The sequence below is a fragment of the Ambystoma mexicanum genome, chromosome 12 (assembly GCF_040938575.1).
Source record: "Ambystoma mexicanum isolate Mex_15411 chromosome 12, UKY_AmexF1_1, whole genome shotgun sequence".
NCBI classification, from domain to species: Eukaryota; Metazoa; Chordata; class Amphibia; order Caudata; family Ambystomatidae; genus Ambystoma; species Ambystoma mexicanum.
This window is the reverse complement of record NC_090936.1, coordinates 123,059,190-123,081,691: the sequence shown is the minus strand read 5'-3', so window position 1 is coordinate 123,081,691 and position 22,502 is coordinate 123,059,190. Positions and strand designations below refer to the sequence as shown.

Here is a 22,502-nt window from a genome sequence, read left to right as displayed (position 1 = left end):
TCTGTTTTATTTTGTCTCTGGTCTATGTCTCCTTTGTTTTAAACCTTCACAAATAGGCTCACCACTACTTGTTCTAATCTTGATGCCATTGTACAGATATTGTTCTGGGGAATGCCTCCGCCATCTGTAAATGTGTTATTTTATTTCTGATAGAAATTGACATTCATGTTCATCACATACATATAAATAGGCACTCACACATTTAGATAAATATTGACATCATAGGCCTAGGTACATATGCCTTTTCTATATTGGCATCAAATACTTCTATACTCTCACCATATTCCAGCTTCAGCGATTATATGCCTATGTGCTCAAACCATTTGGGAGATGGTTATCATTTTGCATAAGTACTCACAACATATACATAGGTTTGGAATTTATAATATGTAAACCTCGATGTGCAGTAAAATAGTGCTGTACAAAGCCAGGTGTTGCAGGTAGTGTGTGGGGTTAGCAGAGCTAGGGCAACAAACGAATTCCATGCATAATTAGACATAGTAACAAAGAGTGCATGTTGCAAAGTTTACCTTTAGAACTGTTAATAACACTTTCTTTACAAATTGCGTTAATAGCACTTATCTACAAAGAATCCCTCCTCATTAGAACATTCAATACACACCCCCCACCTAACTGCGACACCCTATCTGCCAAACTCTCGCTGTCACCCACTACTACTATCACGGTACACCTCATCTATCGACCTCCAGGTCTTACCCTTTCCTTCGAAGAGGACATCTTCTCACCTCTAACCTGAAACCTAAGACTAGACTTCTACTACTTGGTGATCGCAACCTAGGCTTTAATGACACTATGGACAAGAATGTGCTCTTGGTTTCACTCAATGCACATCAGCACCCATTCACATCTTAGGTTGCACACTAGATTGGCTTGAGGATCTTAACTGCGACACCCCATTCATATCCAACACTCCCTTCCCCATGGTCAGACCACCACATCATCGCCTTCTCCATTCCCCCTACTAAACCCTGCATCAGCACGACAACAACCATACCCTACGCATTATCCTGCTGCTCTTACAATCTCACTAAAGACTGCCTTCTCCTTCTACTCAAAGACCTTCGGCCAGCCCAAGCCCTCTTAACCAACCCCACTATGCACGTTGACCACTACAACAGCTACATCACCAACGCGGTAAACACACTTGTCCCTCTAGTACAGCAAAAGGCCAAACAATCCTTATACAAAAACTCCTGGTCTACACCAGACCTCCAAGCCCTTCGCTCAAGGAAACGAGCCGCTGAGGTAGAATGACCGAAAGCAACATCCGCTGCCAATAAATTACATTTAACCATCATTGCTAAGGTATCCAAGCAGGCCATACATGACGCCAAAGCGTCAACCTACAACATTAGAATTGCCAACGCCAAATCAGACACGCATGAGCTCTTTGCAATCTTGCGTGCACTCTAGTCCGCAACACCACCACCCTCCAATTTCAACAAAGACGACCCATGGTACAGTAAGATACAAGATGCACTCATGGGTAAAATTACCTCTCTAAAGGAGAAAACCCCCTTAAAACAAGCCGCCATCTGCAACAAGGCCCAGCTCAACCCCCACCCCAAAAAACCCAATGCACATCCTTCCTTCTCCCCAACAAATTCCACCCCCTTTCTAAAGTGGAGGTTGCCAACCTCAAAGGCTTAAAACCTTCATGCTGAGAAAGCAACGTCTGACCTCACCCCCCCCTCATCACCTCCCTCATCAATGCCTCCTTCTCTTCCCCTGCTAGCCTCAAGGAGGCCTGGATTTTACACCTACTAAAAAATCCTTTGCCCGTTCCACCAATTCCCAACTAGCGAGCCATCACCACTGTCCCCTTCATCCTAAAAACTGCGGATCGAGCATCCTACCTCCAGCTCCAAGACAACTTAGAGCACCATCACATCCTTGGCATCCGCCAGTCAGCAACCTGCGAAAGGCACAGAACTAAAACAGCCTTGCTTGATCTAAAAAATCAACTTGACATCAGAGACGTAGGCAAGCTGGCCCTCTTGCTTTTCCTAGACCTATCCTCTGCATTCAACCACATCAACCACCTAAAGCTTTGCCACCATCTGTCCACTGCTACCAACTTCTCCCCTCAAGCAACCAAATGAATAGCCCCCTTCCTAGCCGAAAGAACCACACAGGTCTTTGCCAGGGAATCCGCAGCCCCACTCAACCAGTCATCTGCGGTGTCCCACAAGGTTCCTGCATCTCCACCACTCTACAATATCTACACAAAACCTCTCTTCGACCACCTGGATGCCCTTAGAATCACATACACAAACTATGCAGGCGACACAAATCCTCCTCCCCTCACTGGAAACCACTCCCAGAATACCACCACACTTAGCACCACCCATGAGATCATCTAGCTGTGGATTGCCTACAATCTGCTCTGCCTGAATAATGAAAAACAGAAATCCTTCTAGTCGGACCCCAAGCCCTACTCAACAAACTAGAACCGGCATACCGCTCCTTTGTGATAGACTATCACTATCCCAGTCTCACCGGCAGTCAAAACAGTGGGAATTTACCTGGATGCCACCCTAGACATGACAAGTCAGCGCCAATTCATCCTCCAGTGCCTACACTAACAAACGTATGCAAGCCAACACACCCTTTCTCTCCATCGATAATCTTATCACTATCGCACAAGCCATCATAGGATCAAAACTGGACTACTGCAATGCTCTATTCACTGGCATTTCTGAGCGAAACATCAATAAACTGCAAATCATCCAAAACAACCCTCTCCAGGCTGCCCTTGGTCTTCCCAAATATGAGCACATTTCAGATGCCAGAAGGACGGCGCACTGGCTCCCGATTCCAACCCCTCTCTATCACCCACTGATGCCTAACTAATACAGCCCCAGCAGATCTTTCACAGAGGCTCGAGAATGCCAAATCGACAAGGCCCACACGCTCAGCCTACTGCCACCGCCTCACAGTTCCCAGATACAAGAGATCCTGAGCAGGTGGCGCTCGCTGCGCAGTCATTGCTTCCAAGCTGTGGACTTCCCCGCCGTCCTCCCTTTGCGTTGAACCTTCATACTGGACATACTGAAAACACTTGACAATGTGGCTATTCGCCTCGTGGTCTGCGTCTATCACCAGCAGCCAATCTGACCATAACCAAGCCTCGCCTGTAAACAGCGCCTCGATGCCTCTGAGTTAAGTGCGCTTTACAAATGCAAAAGCAAATACAGAAATAAAATGCAGTGGTCCGCCCACGTTTGTTCTAAATGTTTCAAGGATAGGATGCCGGTAAAGTTGGAGAAATTACAAGTAAGGGTGTGTGTTATGCGCCACCCAACCCAAAGTTCACCAGTCGTAATTGTATTAGTAACAGCTCCACTCAGCAGTATTTGAGAGTGTGTCCCCCCTTCTAACTGTTCCCACCAATCTCTTTAGAAAGTGCAAGTGCTCCACACAGAAATCAAGACAATATTCAGCCCTCACTTCTCAGGGCAAGACCAGTGTTTCTGACCATAGCTTGTAAGTCTATACAACTGATAAGACCTACTGCAGAGATCCAAGTTTAGCAGGCAGGCCACACACAATCCCTGATAAGATACCCTAACATATTTTGTTTGGGTTGTTAGGTGGTGCTTTAGCGCCACCTATAAGCCAAAACTATTGCATTAGAGCACAGAGGAGGAGAAATGGCGTAGAAGGAGGGACATAAGGCATAGAAGGAGGGACATAAGGCGTAGAAGGAGGGACATAAAGCTTGTAGGTGTCATTTGGTTATTTACCCACCCATTGACTGCCCATGGGCATACAAAACACCATGGCCTTTCCAACCCAGTTCCTGCTCCTCCCTGCCCAAAACACCTCCTCATGGAAACTCTTTTAGCTTGCTTTGCTCAAGCCTTACCATCAAACATTGTGCTCGAAGTACCTGCTAGTGTTTTTTCAAAGCAGTCTTCTCAGAGTTAATAACTTGATTGGAGCTGTAAAAACAACACTGTGTAAATGTCTTAACCAGGTGTGCCTTCATTCACTCAATTGCCTCATTACGAGAATGGAGCTAACCATGCCGCTTTTTACGGCATGGCTACCCCCATACTGGGTACTGGGTCCGGGTTCCCTGAATGGGGAAATAACGGGCTATTCCGACCTTGGAGGGCCCGGTATTTCCCCATTCAGGGAACCCGGACCCGGTACATCCACATTCCCTTTCGAGCTCCCGTAGGGCTCAATGGGAATGGGGATGGGGATGATGCTAACAACGGGCCCTTTAATGACGGGCCTGTTAGCATGCTGCGCCGCTCGCGGGACCCGCTAAGGACGTCTGGTTTTACCAGGCGTCCTTAGCGGGTCCCGCGACCAGACCTCGTAATGAGGCGGTAGGGGGTTAACGGGGCCGGCACCTCTACCGGCCCTGTTAACCCCCTAACGCCTTCCTCGTAATGAGGCCCTATGTGTGTCCTTCACTGAAGTCCTGTCAAAGGCAAACATTGGCGAAGCCCATTTTGAATAGATATTAGGCGTCGGCAGGGACTGCTATTCGATGCCCAGGTACTCGTGCCATTTTGCACCTACAGCAGAGCCTAGAAATTGCTTTTCCCATGCCTACACAAAGTCCACACTGCTGGCATTGCCAATGCTTGCTTATTGCTATGCTGGGTCTAATCACCTCACGTTGCTTCGGGAAAGGTTTTACGTTCGAATCGCAAAATGTATTAACACTGTACCCCTTTACTTCACTTTTTCTCCTCACATTTCTCTTGTCACTCAGAAGTAGAGACAACAGATCTATGCTGAGTGTTGCCGAGGCCAGAATGGACAAAAAACGATGCACACCTGTGCATTTACTACACAATGGCACAAATTGGCAATGGACATGCAGGCATTTAGAGGGGCATTCTGCATTGAGTGGACTCATTTGAGACCCCCTCTTTAAAACTGTCTTCAAGTCCCACCAACATTTTGAGGCTGACTCCACCCCATCCACATGCATCCGTCAACCATCAATCTGCTCATAGCAAATATCAATGGGTATAAAGTATAAAATCTATAAAAAATCATGACATATAATTCATCAATTGGATTATTTATAGAAGGAATATAAAATCAAAATGTTGGGCCACAATAGATAATAAAAGGTGGCCAAAAAGTTGAGATGGGTCCCAGAAGTCTCCGACCACGACCTCATCACAATTTTCGCTCTCTTCCGGTTTCGACGTATGTACTTTATTATAGTGATATCTTCATCAGGAGATACATTCTACAAAAAAGAAGAACGGGAAACATGAACTCATGGATCCCCTATACTTTGATGAGAACATGAAATGATATATTAAAACCCGATACACAATAACAATCATTAAAAATCAACATGTGAACATAAACAACAGCCTGCTCCCACCCAGAGTACACATCTCTGAGGTGGACCGTGGGAGTCAGATGGGAAAAGTGCTACCACCGTGAATTGATGTCTTAAAGTACAGCGGAACCAGATCAAGGCCAGAAACGACACCACTAATTTACAGTGACACAACCATGAGAGCCTCTCGGTTTTGAGGTGGTGGGTGTACAGCAGATGGTGTCTGCTTATCCTCACTGGCCCTCTAGTATGCCACTAGTGAACTGAAATGATACAAAGCAATTTAAGCGGACTGCATCTTACACTTTGCTGTGTGCTAAAACTTACTAAGCCAATACGCAGGTTGGTAAAAAGTGAAAACTAACCTTGGTGTAGAAGGTGGAGGCAATTCATGCGTCCTTTTTATTTTATTTTAGCTGGGTCGGCTGTTTTATTCAGATTAACAGTGTCCACAAGCTGGTTCCTGCACAGGGAGTGGTAGGGCTCACAGAAAAGTCCGCCCTGTAAGGTATAGACATAATTAGGTACAAGTAGATGCTGAGCCCATCCACAAAGGAATAAGGGTCAAAAGTCTCCCATCAACAGGTCTTACCTGATCTGTCCAATTAGTGACAAAACGGAAGGAGTGAGTGTACTGGCACCTACGGATGTCCCACGCTGAGCCACACTGGTGTGTTGGGTCCCTGGGTAGCAAGAACACACAGAGCCGATAACTGAACTACATAATCTAAAATACATGAGACTTAAAAATAATGATCCACGCATTGTGGTCGTAGTGGTTCTATCTAACGATTCCCCCATAGATGATGCGGAGTGTAGGGTGTTATTGCCCAACAACAACTGGGTGGACTAGCTAAAGCCCACAATAATAAGATACTATGTGTTCAGGATAAACACTGGGGCAGCAAGAAATAATTATAAGAAAACCCTCCCCTTTCTTATTTTGAAGCCGCCCATGGCCTGGGCGTCGCGGCACTAGCTGAATCCACTTACCTTCGGCAAAACTAAGATGTTGCTCGCCTGGCATCTACCGGCTGAATGGCTTGGGGCGAATGGGCTCTGGCGGACGCTCAGCAACGCGGTGTTGCTCTCGCCATCGGTAAAAGTAGCGTCCATTCGGTCAGGTGATCGTTCGGACAATCACATGACCTAACGTTTAGGTCGTACTGTCATGGCAACGCTGTGTCATGTGTTTAGATAGACTGCCAAAGGGCTAGAAAGCTTGTGTGATTTGCTTAGTACGGGATACCGAACATTGTACTCCAACAGTACATACAAGATGTTAAATTTCTAATTGAAGGATTCAATTTGTAACCAAGACGGGAGTTTAAACACAACAACCTAACATGGCTCCATCAATGTGACCAAAGCAGGAGTTGAAAACACAACAAACTAACGTGGCTTCATCGATGTACAGCCGTCATTTGTTCACACAGTGCAATGTCGAGCCAGGTAGAAAGCATAAGTATACAGTAGCCTACACTTGGGGAGACTTGTCCATATTGCAAGACGACAAAGGTCATAGATGCAAAGATAGGAAAAATTAGTATTCACTGAAGACTGCACAATTTATAATAGTGCCCTGGCATGAAGGTTTCAGTCGCTACAGTCTGAAAAAGACATATGCTAGTCAGCCATGCTAATGTTGGAAAGCATAAGTTTACTGTAGCCTTCACTTAGGGGGACTCGTCCATATTGAAGGACCACAAGGGTCTTGGAAGCAAAGATAGAAAGAAATAAGTATTCGCTGAAGACTCCACAGTTTATAATAGTACCCTGGCATGAAAATTACAGACACTGCTGTCTAAAAAAGACATATACTAATAAATCATGCTGATATAGGCGAAGCCCTATATTTGGAAATGTATAAAGTAAGAGAAAGGTGTATGATTCGATGTGCAAGTGAATGATGGTATTAGTTACTCGAGTGCCATGGTTCCAAAGTGTTCAGACCTTGTGTTAGCGTTTTTAAGTTAAAGATCCACAATAGTTCTTATAGTCCAAGTTTTTTAATAGTTGGGTCTGGTTTAGCCCATGCACTTTTTCTATACAGAATCATTCTATTTGTTCTGCGTTGTGTCCCATCTCTACAAAGTGGATTACCATGGGCGCATTGAGATTCCGTGTTTTAATTTTTGAATGATGTTCATTAATACGTTTACTCACCTCTCTAGTTGTTTTTCCAATATACAACTGGCAGGGGCAACGGATGGCATAAATACATTTTTTGCTCCTGCATGTTGTAAAGGTACGCAGGTCCCAGTTTTTCTTCTGCAAATTGAAAGAGATGGTTTCCTTTGAACATTTGCAGGCAATACACGAGATACAAGGATAATGTCCAACCATTGGGTTTAAATTAGTATCTCGAATAGTAGGAGTTTTAGGTGGAGTTCTACTTGCACGAGTCATCTTCTGTTTCAAGTTTTTACTTTTTTAAAATGCAAACAGGGGTTTAGGCATAGTGGTTCCCGATGCATTAAGGATTCGCCAATTCTTTAAGATAATGCCTCTGATGGCACTACTGTGTTGGCAAAAAGTTGAGACACACACCAACTCATCTTTTAGATCTTTTTTGGCAGTATCGCTTTTGGGTAATAGAAGCAGGTCTCGATTGGCATATCGAGCTCTCTTTAAGGCGTGTTTTATACGTTTTTTCGGGTATCCACGTTCCAATAGTCTTTTTTCTAAAATTGCTGCATGTTTTACAAACTTGGTGGTATCCGTGCAGTTGCGGCGTATTCGTAAAAACATGCCAAGGGGAGATTGCGGAGTAGACTGGCAGGATGCTGGCTTTCATATTTTAGTGTCGTATTCCTTTCTGTAGATTTTCTATGTAGTTCTGTACGAAGATGGCCTTCTTCAACATAGACAGATCCAAGAAAGCAATCCAGGAGACTGAGTATTCAAAAGTAAAGTGGATATCTGAGTCTATACTATTCAGCCATTCTGTAAATAGTAATAGTGAAGCTTGAGTTCCTTCCCAAATCATAAGTATATCGTCAATATAACGTCGGTATACCTTGATTTGGTCTCTAAATGGATTGAAAGCCCCCAGGATTTTTTCTCCTTCAAGCAGGGCCATGAAAATTATGGCCAGGTTTGGCGCAAAAGTGCAGCCCATGGCCATGCCCTTGCATTGTAAGAAGAAATCCTCCTTAAATTTGAAGAACCTATTCTTTAGAACCAACTCGGCAGCCCTACACAGAAAGTCTGTAGGGACAGCGTGTGGTAAAGGTTGTCTGTTTAGCATTGTTTGTAGACTCAAAACTGCTCTATCCTGAGGAATGTTCACATAGAGCGCCTCGATATCAAGAGTGACCAATATTTGTGTGCTAGGATCGAAGGTTTGAAATTCCACAAGATTGATGACATCTATTGAGTCGAGGAGAAAGGTAGGGGTTGCCATTGCCAAGGGTTTAATGAAAAAATCAATATATTTCGATATGGGTTCAAGTAATGAACCGCATCCCAAGACTATAGGGCGTCCTGGAGGGTTCTCCGTGTCTTTATGCACTTTAGGCATAATGTAAAAGAGGCGTGCGGTCTTCCGAGTGGTTAATAAATTCGACTTCTTTTGCAGAAAGGAAACCTGCATGACTCACTTCTTCGGTGAGGTGAGATTTTAAGTTTAATCATCTCTGAAGGGTCCTTCGCAATTTTGGTATAGTGGCCGGAGGTGTGTAGAAGTCTCAATACTTCCTAATCATATTTGGCAGCATCCCAGACCACTATACCCCCACCTTTATCTGCGGCCTTAATCACCATAGACGGGTCTGATGCTAATGGCTGAATCGCCTGATATTTAGGTACTTTCAAATTCGGTCCTGGTTGGTTTCTGGGGTAATGTATCAACTGTTCCATTTCTTTAAGGACAAGTTTTTCAAAAATCGCCACCTCAGAAGGGAGGTTGCTAGAATTGGGGTGAAAGTCGACTGCCTCGAGAGGCCTGAAATGTTGGGTTCCCTAGGAACCGTATTATTCAAAAAGAAGAAACGCAGTCTCAATTTACGTCAAAAGCCCTTGATTTCACCTACTATGGACATGGCACTTGGATTCTGAGTTGGAACGAAGGATAAACCCTGTTTCAGGATGGATGTGTCTGCTGATGTTAATATGCGGGACGAAAGATTGAAGATAGGCAGTGTTTAATTCACCACCTGTAGGCTCGATTCCGTGTTTGGAAGTCCCGATGCGTCATTCTCTGCCCGGGAATGTTCTGCATGGGCATGTTGGGTGCCATCCAGCCTTGAGGGGCATTTCTGCGGCCTCTTCGGCCACCCCTTCCTCGAAAAGGATGGTCACCCAATGTTTGATTCGGGTCCTCATTGCCTGAATTACAGGATGATGTATCTGAGAATGTGACCCATCTTTTTTTGTTGGTATTTGTGGCTGCCATATTCCAGTTTGCATTAGTTTTCCAAACCGTTTGCGGGTTGAAGTCTTCCACCAGGTAAGGGTATACCTGTTCCTTTTTAAATAAAGAAATATCTTTCTTGAATTTGTTGGTCTTTTTTTCAATTGTTAACTTCTTAAACTCCTGAAAAGATTTTTCAATTTGTTCCAACTTTTGTTTGGATTCTGTAATTAAGGTATTGGACAAGAAAGACTTTTCTTGTTCCATCAGAGCTACCTGAATCTTACTGCTTACTCTTTGGGCTGTTGGTATAGTTAATACAAGCAAGTCACGGTTACATTTAGTGGCAACTTGACTAAAAGCCATTTCATAGTCATTATCATTCAAGAAAAGACATGGGATGATTTTTACTTGTAGCCCTTGTGGGATAATACTGGATCTTAAATATTCTTTAAGTATATGGCCATGCATTTCTGTGCGAAATTGTTTCTTTTTCAGGTTCAAGAGAGCATCACCTGTGGAACCTTGATTTTGTATGGGCAATTGTACATTTAAAAAAATGAAAGGCCTTCAATAAGCTCTGTTATTTGTGCCTCAGTGAAGGAGATAGTATCTGTTTCCGCCATGACCCGTGGTGACTCCACCGAACTACAGTACACCAATAGACACACACAGTACAGTGAATGTGATAGAAAATATAAGTAGTATCCTCAACCGGACAATCAAAAAGCATAAAATAACCTGCACAGCCAAGGGCTGAGTTTCTTTTTTTTCTGAAAGACACAGGGGACCCAACACTCTGGGTTAGGGTGTTAGTATAACAATTAGTCACGGAAAAGCAACCAGAGGGTACAATTTAAAGATAGGTATCCAGGAATTTTATTGAACCTGATACATTTTACATATATGAGTCAAATCATGATTTAATCTGCACTTACGGCAACAATTTACATAGCAGGAAAAAACTTTTTAAGAACACATCTATATAACAAAATTCATACTATTCAATTGTTCAAACATTCATCCACATGCATCCGTCAACCATCAATCTGCTCATACCAAACACCAATGGGTATAAAGTATAAAATCTATACAAAATCATGACATATAATTCATCAATTGGAATATTTATAGAAGGAATGTAACATCAGAGTGTGAACAGGGCAGAGAAACCTCCAACTACAAAAGGTGCGAGCAACGGGAATATCACTGGAGCTTTCAGACACCTGTGCAAACCCAACGAAAGAAGAAACAGGATCAGCGGGTCCAGCGGAGATGCACAGACTAACCGGTGAGTTGGCTGGTAACACCGGGCACTCCGAAACAGACCTCTGACTCCAAACAGTAACCACCATTGTCAAATCCAAAAGGGGATAATATTTAATCAAAGTGCAAAAGAATATTGTAACCACCCTTGCCAAAGCCAAAAGGGGAGAATATTCAAACAAAGTGAATGTGATTTAAAAAGAAGATCACTTGTGAAAGGAGATTATAACCAGCACTGACTAAGTCAAAGAAAGGCAAAGATGGCAGAATAGAAGCCCACCTTGTAATAATCATTAAGGGGGAGGGAAACATAACCTGCATTGCCTGGGCCAAATGAATCGGTGTGAGAGACAATGTCAAATTGAACTGTATTATTGTAGAAGAAGTTACAAACCCTTTTTGGTTTTTGAAAATCAAAAGACCTATTCATGAGAAAGTTGTTGATTTAACTTTCCCCATTGAGGATTGAAGCAAGACTCACCACAGAGTACTCATAGTAGTAGTAGGAGTTTTATCCTGGCAGGTGATTATACCAGGAAAGGGACAATTTGTCGTTAGTCCTGGCAGGCGAGTGGACTGGGAAGAAGAGGAGTTGACATTCTGCAATGTGGTAGAAGATTGTGGTGGAAAGAAAGGGGTACAAATATTGGTGTGCTTTGGTGAACTATTGTGAAACCACCCTGACAAAACTGTGTTGCTTATGAAGAAAAAATGTGATATAATGAAAAGTAATTGGTCTTCAGAGAAAAATTATATTGCATACCAACTTGACATATGACGGCAAAGTCTTTTTTGGTTTAACAACAGTTTGCAGTTACTTGAACCACGGTCTTGAAGAAAGAGAACTGTTTGAAATTAGTACAATTATATTTCCAAGTGAAGAGCCCATGGAATGAAGAGAACTTTGCGCCATACTTTGAGTCGAACTTGACAATTGAAGAGAACTTTCTTGATTTTACATTCTGGTTTGAAACATTCTGAATTGATCCAGGGGAAGGGGACTCAACCCTGGTTACAAAGATTTATGTTTATAATGTATCTGTTTGAATTTAAATGTTATTTTATAATGTTTGAACAGCCAGATAATCCCTGTTTGATTTTGTTGTATGTATGAGTGTGAGCGACACAGATCTTTGGACATTAGGTAATTTTCCTTCAGCCTTAGTTTGACAGGTAGGGAAGCCTTTGTTAGGGTAGGAAAAGTTAGGCATTTGTCTCACCCTTATTGTATGATAAAATGGCTATTTGTGAGAAAACTATCTACTTGTCTGTCTCACACTTCTGACCCATCACACCCCCTCTCTCCAGTCTTCTCCCGTGTAAATCTGAACATCCTTGTCATGTCACTTTTTCCCACCTTCTCTTCAATTTACACATGCCTGCATTCTTGAGACTTCCGCTTGGGTGACTGGTGGGTAAGCCATGCCTTCATTGATCAGTATTTGTGAACTTTATCCAGTTTGTTGGTGCCCCAGCACCTCATACAAGCTGAACATATGGTTTGGGCTTGAAAGACCTAATTAGAAATGTTCGAGGGAGAAAAGACAGAAGACATTTTTTTTCGAAATACTCTTCGGTCTTTTCTCCCCTGAACATTACTGACGTGCCCAAACTCCTACCCACACTCCCACCCCTACCCACACCCTCAACACACCCCTACCCACGCCCCCAAACCCCTACTTACCTTGCCTCCGACTCGCAGTATGCCTGCAACACCTGTTCCCTTTCACTTCTGTGATCGTGAACCGGCACTGCAGGGTCCTTTTCTTTTTTTTTTCTCGTAACAGCTGCGCGTTTGTCCCCTGCAACGCCGGCTCACTATACTGGATAGTATAGTGAGCCCTTTTTTTGGAGCCCTTTTTTTTGGAGGGGATGGCTGCGGGGGACACCTCCCAACCCCAGCTCAAAATATAGTAAGGGTGCAGGGGACACTCCCGCAGCCCCCAGCCCCAAATGCGTGATTTGATCGAACATTTCAGCTGTTCAGAATCACGCATTCGGACATTTATTTTCAGTCTTTTTGGACGATACCTTAACACATTGGTCGATAGCAGCGCTTTCAAGTGATATGTACAACGTACAGTGACTGCACAATGTCGATTTAATTTGCAGATTATAATTATACCTGTGTCATCCAAAAATTCTCTACATCTCCTCATGTCTACCACGTTTTAGCTACTTTCAGCAAATCCAATGTGATATCGATAGACCAAGGACCTAACTTCCATTTAAAAACCTAAGTCATCCCCAGCAACCTGAAACAAAACGGTTAGGTGAGAAATCACCTCAGTTATCAGAGTGCAACTTGCACACTCGGATTTGAATACTGGAGGGTCAGACACCGCCTTTTGTCCTCATGAGCGTAAGAAATTGACTAACACCTATTGCAGCGTTTAGAAGCTGGGAATATAGCGCTGTATACAATGAGAGATTAATTTCCAGACTTTGTACTCGCATCAAGCTTCAGCGGCCACTTTCTAGGCCATTCTTCAAGCTTTCCTAATCATTTGGGGATAAAGCACTCTTCCATTCTCTCCAGAGCACTGCAGACCCAAAGAAATGGGACATTTGCCATCACTCAAGAAGACCCGGTCATAAAGGCGGCAGAAAAGAAATCCCAACGCTAGAGCATCCAACTTCTCAGATGTAAAATGGTGTGGGGAAAAAAGAAATTACCAAGAAGTTCTCATTGATTTTAAATAATGTATTCTGGGTTTCATTTCACCTCAACAAAGACACCCCTTGTAGAGATATCGCGAGATCTCCCAGTCTCGCAAGATCTCTTGCGCGGCCGGAAGTGCGGGCTCTGCGCGCCCAGCGCGCATTCAGGCGGGAGAAAGCCATGGAGCAGGACGCGCTCCCGGGCGCTCCTCCCAAGAAGAGGACTCTAAGCCGCAAGAGAGTCTCCCGGCAATACTCACGAGTTGCGTCGCAGCATTGGGGCCTGTTCCCCATCATTGACTCTTGTTATATGCGTAGCGTATTTACTCAAGTGGTACAGAACAATAAAAGAACGCAACCTGCAACCACAACGCCTCCTATCATTTATTGTGAGAATTATACAACATAATTGGCGACGAGGATCACCACTAAAACCCGCGTGGAGCCATGCAAGGAGCAACACCACCACCGCCCTTCCTGCAAACTCCAGGTAGGCCTGCCATTCTGTGGCCACAATGGCAACCCTTATTCACAGCGTATGTAGAGGCCATGGGCGGGCTACTCGGCGGCGAGACGCAGGGCGATGTTACTAAACGCCCTAGGCGTCGAAGGACAGAGGGTGTTCGAGAGTCTCACCCCACAGCCAGTAGCTGGTGATAATGATGATGTGTTCAAGGAGGCTGTACAAAGGATTGTGAAAAGGTTCGCCAGTAAGGAGAATACCGTCCTGCACAGGATTCGGTTCTACAGCCGCAAACAGGAGGCGTCTAAACCCGTTGATGATTATGTCACAAAACTGCGCGAACTGGCGGCGCTCTGCAGCTTTGGTAACAACTGCTGAGATAAATTCATTTTAGAGAAGGAATTGCAGCTGGAAAAAGCTATTGAAATAGCGAGAGCAGTTGAGGAAACGGTAGGCAGGAGGAAAGAATTCACAAGCAGCCACGGCCCTACCGAAGTACAATCTGTGGCATTCCGCCCAAAGAAGGAGAGGCCGGTCCTCGATGCGAGAGAAGGAAAATGGGGGAAGAAAGAACCGTTGAAATGCCACAGGTGCACCAGCACGAAGCACCTAGCCTTCGATGGAGTGCCCAGCAAGAGACAAGGAGTGCTCAGTATGCAAAAAGATTGGTCACTTCTCAATCGTGTGTCGGTGGCGCAACAAGGTCACAAGTGTCAACGCTGAACACAACACGGAGAGGGATTCGTCCTCGGAAGATGAAGGGAGACCGACAGTCATCATGGTGAACAGCTCACGGGCCAGAAGGGAAAAGCCCCATTGTGCAATCAAAATCAATGGACTGGAAACAAGGGTCATGGCTGATTCGGGTTCTGATCTCACCATAATACCCCTACGCACATACAAAGAGATGATGGGTACAGAGACGGTCCAAGTACTCAGCACACGGCACAAGCCTACAGTTTTTGGTGGTGCGTCTGTAAACCTGTTGGGCTACATCAAAGGGAGAGTGGAGTTCAAAGGAAGAGAAACCACCACCGAAGTTTACTTTAGTCAAGAAGGCCCAGCGGTATTAGGGTGGGAAGACCAGGTGAAACTGAAAATCAAGCTGGACCCCAGCACAGAGGATCAGGTACTGTCAGTCAGTTGGAGGAGCGCGCCAGTAGTGAAAAGGGATTACCCCAAACTATTTTCGGAAGAACCTGGACACATCAAGGGCTTTGTTCACAGAATATTACTCAAAACCAACGCAGTCCCGGTCAAGCACAGAGTAAGGCCAGTACCGGCAACTGCAAGAGAGACACTCAGAAACCAAATGGACAGAATGAAGAAAGATGGCGTCATCGAAGAAATTGAAGCTCTGAGTGGCTGAGTCCGGTAGTACTTATAAAGAAACAGAACTCACAAGAGCTAAGAGTATGCATTGATCTCCGCAGCCTTAACCTGGAAGTTATTGCAGACAGCTACCCACTGCCGAGTATCAACGAGTTCATCCTCATGATGAAGGAAGCCAAAGTATTCTCGAAACTGGACATGAGGAATGCCTACCATCAAATTCAACTGCACAAGGAGTCCAAGCCACTCACCGCTTTCATCACCCTGTTTGGCACATACCAGTTCACCAAGATGCCATTTGGTTTATCATCTGCAGCCTCAGCGTTTCAACGCATGATGGATGCTCTGCTGCGGAACGTCAGGAACGTGGCCTATTTCCAGGATGACATCCTTATCTACGTAAAGGACGAACAGATGCATGACGTCACATTGAGAACAGTCCTCACCAAACTGCAAGAAGCGGGTGTGAGATTAAGGTACGAAAAATGTGTATTCAAAGCAAAAGAAGTTGAGTATTTGGGGTACAAAATAGCAGAGAAGGGTATAAGTCCCAAACAAAACTTACTGCAAGCCATAATCAAAGCTCCAGAACCCACCAACAAAGACGAAGTGAGGTCGTTCCTCGGGTTGGCGGAGTACTATGCGAAATTCATCCCCAAATTCTCGGGAAACCTCAGCGCCGCTCCGAGAACTCCTTAAAAAAGGGTCGGAGTACACGTGGCAGGAAGATCAGAAGAAAGCGGTGGAAAGCATAAAACGACACATAGTTGAAGCGCCATGCCTGCAACCGTTCAACCCAGAGTGGAGTACAGTCATCACTACAGACGCCAGTGCATATGGACTAGGGGCGGTTCTCACTCAGAGGAAGGGCGACACAGAACATGTGGTAGCGTTTGCCTCGAAAGCCCTATCGTCAGCTGAACAAAACTACTCCACCATAGAGAAGGAGATGTTAGCGTGTGCATGGGCCGTGGAACATTTCAGGACATATGTGTGGGGCACAAAGTTCAAGTTGGTTACCGACCATAAGCCCCTCATCCACATGCTCAGCCCAGGTGGCACCAAAGTGTTGACACCCAGATTGGCTCGTGTAGCAGCAAAACTGCAGGAATACACCTTCGAAGTACAACACATCTCCGGATGGAAGAACTTGCAGGCAGACTGCATGTCAAGATTGCCAGAGAGCAAGGACAATGCCACCACTTTCTTACAAGAAAAATGCATTGTAGCATCCATTACAGATCTCAAGGCGCCCGACTACCTGGAACTCAGCGAAAAACACTGGATGGAAGAAGACGAAAAGGATCCTACCATGGTGAGAATCAATGAATGGATCAAAAAAGGGTGGCCAGATGAAAGGGCAGTGCCAGATGGTATGAGACCTTATTGGAAAGTGGCAGATGAGATCTCAGAAGCTGACGGTATAATTATGAAAACAGACCAGGTTAGGTAATCCCGCCCACAGGCATGAGGAAAATAATTCTGTGCAGGGCCCATGCGGGCCATATGGGGAACACCATGACACGTCGCAGAGTGAGAGAAGCCTACTGGTGGCCGTCCATGGACCAAGAGATCTGCACCATGATTGAGAGATGCCATGAGTGTCTCAACAGTGACAAGCGCCTGAAGATCAGACAGGCGCCCATGATTCCCACAGAAACCCCGGAAGCGGTGTGGTCAAAAGTGGGCCTAGACTTTATAGGACCATTGGAGGCGATGGCGCCCGAGCATCGGTACGGCATAGTGCTAGTGGACTATTTATCGAAATGGGTCGAGGCCGAGTTTGTTCCTAACATCACGACCACAACCGTAATAGAGGTCCTCATGGCAATTTTTCAGAGGGAAGGGCTCCCCAACGAGTTAGTAACAGACAATGGAGTACAACTTATAGCCAGAGACATGGAACAGTTTCTGAGGAAGCACAACATACACCAGAAGAAAGCAGCACTCTACCATCCCCAAGCAAATGGGCTCGTCGAGAGGGCCAATAGGTTTAATAAGGGAGCCATCCAATTAGCAACCGCTTCAGGAATGGATCCCCTCAAAACAACAAAAGAGGCCATCGCAGCTCACAGACTGATCCCCAACGGGATCACCCAAATTTCTCCTTTTCGCATGCTGAGAGGGAGGAGAGCAGCATCCACGCTAGTGCCGCCATGGTTGGCCAGAGTAAGAGAAGACGAAGATGTAGACATGTCGGAAGTAGTGTGGAGAATAGAGAACAGCAAGGCATGCATGAAAAGGTGGAGCGACAGAAGAAGGACCAAACAAGAGTCAGAAGTAAAAGAAGGAGATTGGATCAAAATACGGCTACCGACCAAGGATCAAATCACGGGCTCACGGTTCAGCAGACCTGTGGAGGTGATTCACCAAGGAGCCAACCATGTCCGCACCGAAGATGAGTACCCATGTTTGAAAAGAGGCAAGCGAGAGAAAAGACTTTTGAAAGGTCTGAAGCTGAAGGAGTAATGGACAATGAGAGGGGGGAAGAACGAGAGCTGGAGACAGACAGAAGAGAAGTTGAAGAAAATGAGTTTCAAGTGGATGCCCCCACAGTCGAGCAAGAAAATGACCAGCAGGACGTGTGCAGTCAGAGAGGCGATTGTCCGCGAAGGGAACACAGAAGACCAGTGAGATACAATGACTATGTATTGCAATGAACTGCCTTTGCATTATCAGAGGGAGGTGTGTATAGATATCGCGAGATCTCCCGGTCTCGCGATATCTCTTGCGCGGCCGGAAGTGCGGGCTTTGCGCGCCCAGCGCGCATTCAGGCGGTAGAAAGCCACGGAGCAGGACGCACTCCCGGGCGCTCCTCCCAAGAAGAGGACTCTAAGCCGCAAGAGAGACTCCCGGCAATACTCACGAGTTGCGTCGCAGCATTGGGGCCTGTTCCCCATCATTGACTCTTGTTATATGCGTTGTGTATTTACTCAAGTGGTACAGAGCAATAAAAGAACGCAACCACAACGCCTCCTATCATTTATTGTGAGAATTATGCAACACCCCTTCTCTATTACTAAGGGATCCGTTTCTTCCAACTACGCGACATATTTTCCCGTGGGCACTCATCACTCTGTTGAGGCGATAGCTGCGACCACATAAATTAACCCCATTTTATATCAATTTCCTTAACAGGGAGTAAAGATTATTTATCCTGATTTTGCTTTTGAGCATTTTTGAGTATGGAATGCGTGTGATGCATATCTCAAAAATAGGTCATCCGTCATGTACGCAGGGTCAATGGATCGTACAACTTGGGGCGGTTCCATTAATGTGCGCCCTTTATGCAGCCAGTGTAGTCAGAAGCCTCTTTTTCGCGCAAGCAGGGGTGGTTTAAATGGCCAATATTTGCTCCTCAAAGAAATTAGCCAACTCTGGACAAAATGTGCATGCTTTGCCAATTTCGCATGTCGGGTGAAACCAGACATTTCCACGTTTGCCTAGCTGAAATTTCGCTTTAAGCCAGGTATATTGTTTTTTGCTTGGCATGGCATTTCCAACAAAAAGCAAAATTACATTTTTTGCCCATAATTTGAGCCTATTCGAGTGCTGCAAAACGTTTTGGCCCCCTATTTGGGTAAGACAATGTTTTACACCACTAATCGCAAGTGGGGCCCTGAGTGATCAACAAATGCCGCTCGAAGTGCCTGCATATTTAGTATCAATGGTGCGGAGCGAAGAAAAAGGGAGGAAAAAAGTAAAGCATGGGGGTCCATGTCCATGATGAAAGTTACTTCTACTAGTAATCAAAGGAGTGTGGGCTATATTTATAGGGCAACAATTAATGCAGCCAGTTTGTTTGACCCCCCCAATCAAAAGCGCCACATCAATATACCTGTTTATATAATTCAATCTAGCCCTGTCTAAGAACCGTATCAGACCACGTAGATCCCTCCCCCTTTAGCAATAGGTAAGCCAAGAGCCAGTCCAGTGTGTAGAGAGAATATATATTTTCTATTTATTAATTAATATGTAAAATGCATTTTTGCACAAAAACACACAACGCACCACCTTACTCTGGCACAAAACAAAGTTTGAATACAAAGAAGTAGAATACTATTCACTTTTTGATAATAGAGTTCACAAATATTCATAACTCCACATGTGTACTTTAAATCCCACTCTCATGTAAAAAGACACACAGGTTGAAGAAGCACTTCAAAATGATGATATCACTCACAATACACAATGTAAAAATGTAAGCAGCACCTTGAAACATGACCGGATCCTACGCTTTGCAATATACTTTACATGAAATTTGATTTAAATATCATGCAACACTTTTCTATTGGTCAAAGAAATGTCACACAAGCAGCACTCTTTATTTTGATCTCCCTGCGCACCGGGCAATGCTAGGAGTGTTGGAAAACAACAAATTTCAGAACCAAATACTTTTTATATAGATGGAACCCTTTTTCTTCACCACTATGTAATGAAGAATCGATCTTCTACCAGGAGACCCTTTCCCACTATCTGTAGAGGGCATGCTTTTAAATGAGGGACTTAACTATTTAATTTTGCGAGACACTTTTCTGCCCCAACACAAACCCAGACATTATGTTTACTATGGAACCCCCCCGCTTTAAGGCAGAGTCCAGGGAATGGGGAGCATTAGGGAATTGCATTTATTTTATACACACTTCCACTTTAGGGAATTTTGGAGTTGGCCCCAATAAGGTAAGGGATACCCACTTATCTTATATGACTATCCCTTTAACGAGCACTAGGAAAGAACAGAGGTTCTGAACTCCCCTGAAGTCACCCTCTGTTGTTGGACTATATAGGAGTTAATTAAATTATTATTTAGTAAAAATGCTAAAGTTCTACTTGGTCTGCCCACCCAATCAATAAGGGTAAAGTGTTGAATCAAACAAATCACCACAAAACTTGGTTCTGTTGGACAAGTTGAACATCTCTGGGTTTTGTGCTGAGGAAAAGTAAGCAATCCTTCTGGATATACATGGGAAACAAGGGACTTAGTTAGACGGCCTCTCCGTGTTTAGTCGTAAAGACCTCCAGAATCCATTCCTGTATTTGCCTCTCCAGGTTTAGTCATGGAGACCTCCTGAAACCATCCCTTTATTTGCCTCTAAAGGTTCAGTCATGAAGATGTCCAGAATCCATCCCTCTATTTGCCTCTCCAGGTATGGATCCAAGCCTCTGTCTCTTTCCCTGGTTTCCTCTACCTCCCAGGCAATGTTGGTTCGCCAGCAGTTTTTCCAGCAGTTCCGACTCAGATGATTTCAGACAGCTTCCCCCTTTCCCATTGTGTGTCTTCTTATAAAATCTAAATCGCACCCACAAAATATCTAAATTCTCAAGTGCAAGCTTATTGGCTCTTGATTTGGATTTGAGTTGTACAGTCCTCCTATTTCTCTGATTGGCCCCTTTTAGTTACTAGGCTCCATTTTTGGGAGTTTATGATTTCACCCCCTAGAATTATCTTTCTGAACTATTTTACAGTTGCAGCTAAAATCTACAACATGGGAATTATTTTCAATTTACAAATAAGCATCATAAAATATAGATATCTGAATTGGTCTAACCATGTCAGACTGAATGAAATGTGTGACATTGGCACAATGTTGCAGGTTCGAATGGCAGATTTTTGCAATTTATTAAAATAAATATAACATTTATCAGCATGAGATTTACTATACAGATATCGAATTCAACAAGCTATCATCTCCCTGAATCTCTGCTTCTGGGAAGGTATCATCACATTTCAGCTTATAACTTTACTTCTCAAGGCCAAATTTGTATCAAAGTGATCTAATCAGATAGGTCTTCTCATAGGGTTTTCGAGCATATTTGAGTAATTTTTATGTGCATTGTGGTTCCCTAAATAACAAAATATGATCCTCTATAAACCCATGTCCCTCCCCAGAAACATGCATGGATTTACTTTAATGATCTTCACATATTTTCTCCTCAAGAAACTTAACACATAGTTTAGGCCATATGCTGCTTTGTTGACACAGCCCGCTATTAAGTCATTAGCTCCTTTCAAAGTTAATAGCCAGGCCATTGGTCTGCCGATCTTATCTGAAAAGAGGAAGACCACTCCACCCATTCTCTCATGGTGTGTCAGCCAGATCCTGGACCTCACCAGGAATTGAATTTTAATTCTATGTATTTTTAAGAGTTCACCTCCATTAACTGGGCCTCATGTTTTCACAGTGGTCCTATGTTAACCTCCTAGAACTATAGTCCGACACAACCAATGGCCCTTCTTTCTTGCTCCTTTTTGTAAAACAGTTTTGACAAGCCACCAGTTTCTTTAATCTGTGCCTTTAAATTTACTCCTGGCAATTTGAGTTTCATTTCCTGTGTGTTTCTTTCCTTCCAGGCTGCAGTGTCAATTTCTATTTTTCCATGCGTTATGCTTGAGCTAAAACATGGCGCTGGTGCGCAGTGCATTCTGGGAGCGCTCGGAGCCATGATGGATATTTACTTCATGCCGCAGTGAAAAGCTGCACTCATTTTGCTAAGAGCTAGATTCACGATGCTGAAGAAAACATGCTTTCCAAACCTGGTATGCAGTCAAGGACATTTCTGCTGGGAAAGCTAACTTTGTTATGTCTTGTTATGAGCTATGGGACTGTTTTCTGTGGTGCTTGTTTTTAGAGGAGGGAGGCACTTTGCTCCTTGAGGTTACTGTCGGTTGACCCAGCTGGCAACCAACGGCGGCTCATCAATGTGCAAGTGCGTTGCCAGAAGGTTCGAGAAATCGCCACCCCTTTTGAAGGGTGCATATATGCGGAACCCCTGAGCGGTCAGGTGAGACTTCAGCCGGAGGGGGGACGCTTCCGTCCGGCATACCTGTGGGCTGTTGTGCTCTCGGCCTGGCTGTTATCGGGGTCCTTCAGCCGCTTCTGGTGAGAGGAGGAATCCAGTTACGCTCACGGTGATGTATTTTCTTTTGAATTCTCTATTTCTTCTGTGATTTATTTCTATGTTATCGCTGGTTGCTTCTAAGCTTTGAATAAATAGCTGTATAAGTGCTCTTTTCTAAGAGTGTGTGGTTGCACGTTATTGCGTCTTCCTGCGTTCAAAGTATTGGCTCCGTAATTACGCTGGTG

General features: G+C 44.5%; 1 protein-coding gene and 1 long non-coding RNA gene across 2 annotated transcripts in view; both read right to left on the bottom strand.

Moving 5' to 3' along the window:
* PARVG (parvin gamma) overlaps positions 1–22,502 on the bottom strand; it is a 475,216-nt gene that overhangs the window by 441,273 nt on the left and 11,441 nt on the right. The gene's annotated exons all lie outside the window — the stretch shown is intronic.
* LOC138512932 (uncharacterized) lies at positions 5,166–6,020 on the bottom strand. The gene is made up of 3 exons (XR_011281622.1): positions 5,934–6,020; positions 5,707–5,842; positions 5,166–5,242 (listed from the first exon to the last, which is right to left on the bottom strand). It is a non-coding gene; the product is annotated as an uncharacterized lncRNA (long non-coding RNA).